This window comes from Nansenia antarctica (genome assembly GCF_963989245.1).
Source record: "Nansenia antarctica genome assembly, chromosome: 5".
In the NCBI taxonomy this organism is placed as follows: Eukaryota; Metazoa; Chordata; class Actinopteri; order Argentiniformes; family Microstomatidae; genus Nansenia; species Nansenia antarctica.
The window spans coordinates 361,949-364,448 of record NC_137690.1 but is presented as its reverse complement, the minus strand read 5'-3'; the positions used below and the strand labels follow the sequence as shown (position 1 = coordinate 364,448).

The following is a 2,500-nucleotide window of genomic DNA, read 5'->3' as shown; positions in this document are numbered from 1 at the left end:
TTCTACTGTTAAACTCTTATAGTAGGTAACATAGACACGGCTGTTCTAGTGTTAAACTCTTATAGTAGGTAACATAGACACGGCTGTTCTACTGTTAAACTCTTATAGTAGGTAACATAGACACGGCTGTTCTAGTGTTAAACTCTTATAGTAGGTAACATAGACACGGCTGTTCTACTGTTAAACTCTTATAGTAGGTAACATAGACACGGCTGTTCTACTGTTAAACTCTTATAGTAGGTAACATAGACACGGCTGTTCTAGTGTTAAACTCTTATAGTAGGTAACATAGACACGGCTGTTCTACTGTTAAACTCTTATAGTAGGTAACATAGACACGGCTGTTCTAGTGTTAAACTCTTATAGTAGGTAACACACACACGGCTGTTCTAGTGTTAAACTCTTATAGTAGGTAACACAGACACGGCTGTTCTAGTGTTAAACTCTTATAGTAGGTAACATAGACGTCTGTTCTAGTGTTAAACTCTTATAGTAGGTAACACAGACACGGCTGTTCTACTGTTAAACTCTTATAGTAGGTAACATAGACACGGCTGTTCTAGTGTTAAACTCTTATAGTAGGTAACATAGACACGGCTGTTCTAGTGTTAAACTCTTATAGTAGGTAACATAGACACGGCTGTTCTAGTGTTAAACTCTTATAGTAGGTAACATAGACACGGCTGTTCTAGTGTTAAACTCTTATAGTAGGTAACATAGACACGGCTGTTCTAGTGTTAAACTCTTATAGTAGGTAACATAGACACGGCTGTTCTAGTGTTAAACTCTTATAGTAGGTAACATAGACACGGCTGTTCTAGTGTTAAACTCTTATAGTAGGTAACATAGACACGGCTGTTCTAGTGTTAAACTCTTATAGTAGGTAACATAGACACGGCTGTTCTAGTGTTAAACTCTTATAGTAGGTAACATAGACACGGCTGTTCTAGTGTTAAACTCTTATAGTAGGTAACATAGACACGGCTGTTCTAGTGTTAAACTCTTATAGTAGGTAACATAGACACGGCTGTTCTAGTGTTAAACTCTTATAGTAGGTAACATAGACACGGCTGTTTTAGTGTTAAACTCTTATAGTAGGTAACACAGACACGGCTGTTCTAGTGTTAAACTCTTATAGTAGGTAACACAGACACGGCTGTTCTAGTGTTAAACCACGCTCAGCTCTCAGGACCTGTGAAACATCCTATAATACTACCTGTGTGGTTGCCTAGCAACGCGGCCAGCTCGTTAGCGTGTAAGTGGGGCAGCCACCAGCACAGTCAGCACTATTCAAGGTGTTAATAATTCATCTGCTGGTTGGTGCGTTCCAGAGGGGGTTAACCCTTTAACCGCTGTAGACCTCAGATGATTCACCTACAGACTCTCTAGTTCAGATGATTCACCTACAGACTCTCTAGTTCAGATGATTCACCTACAGACTCTCTAGTTCAGATGATTCACCTACAGACTCTCTAGTTCAGATGATTCACCTACAGACTCTCTAGTTCAGATGATTCACCTACAGACTCTCTAGTTCAGATGATTCACCTACAGACTCTCTAGTTCAGATGATTCACCTACAGACTCTCTAGTTCAGATGATTCACCTACAGACTCTCTAGTCCAGATGATTCACCTACAGACTCTCTAGTTCAGTCTTCTGCCTTGCTTCAGTGGTTCAGTGTCTTGCCCAAGGACACCTCGACACATGGCCAGCCGGGGATCGAACCGCCGATATGCCAAACCTTGCGAACATTAGACACCTGCTCTACCTCCTCAGCTGGTCCTGTCAGCTTGGTCTACTCACTATCTGGCAGGTCTACTCACTATCTGGCAGGTCTACTCACTATCTGGCAGGTTCTGTCAGGGTCTATCACTATCTGGAACCTTCTGGTCTACTCACTATCTGGCAGGTCTACTCACTATCTGGCAGGTCTACTCACTATCTGGCAGGTCTACTCACTATCTGGCAGGTGTACTCACTATCTGGAACCTTCTGGTCTATCACTATCTGGCAGGTGTACTCACTATCTGGCAGGTGTACTCACTATCTGGCAGGTCTACTCACTATCTGGCAGGGTCTACTCACTATCTGGCAGGTGTACTCACTATCTGGCAGGGTCTACTCACTATCTGTCAGGGTCTATCACTATCTGGCAGGTGTAATAATAATAATAATAATTTTGCCATTTAGCAGACGCTTTTATCCAAAGCGACTTACAATTACGAATTACAGGGACATTCCCCCTGGAGTAACTGAGGGCTAAGTGCCTTACCCAAGGGCACACTAGTAGTGGTGTGGTTTCAGGCGGGATTTGAACTCACAACCTTCCGATCACAAGTCCAACTCACTATCCACTGACTAGACCACCGCTACCCCCAGTAGGTGTACTCACTATCTGGCGGGTGTACTCACTATCTGGCAGGTGTACTCACTATCTGGCAGGGTGTACTCACTATCTGGCAGGTGTACTCACTATCTGGCAGGTGTACTCACTATC

The 2,500-nt window shown here is 43.1% G+C and overlaps 1 protein-coding gene across 1 annotated transcript in view; it reads right to left on the bottom strand.

Moving 5' to 3' along the window:
• fnbp1a (formin binding protein 1a) overlaps positions 1–2,500 on the bottom strand; it is a gene marked incomplete at both ends in the record, with an annotated part of 28,501 nt that overhangs the window by 8,463 nt on the left and 17,538 nt on the right. The gene's annotated exons all lie outside the window — the stretch shown is intronic.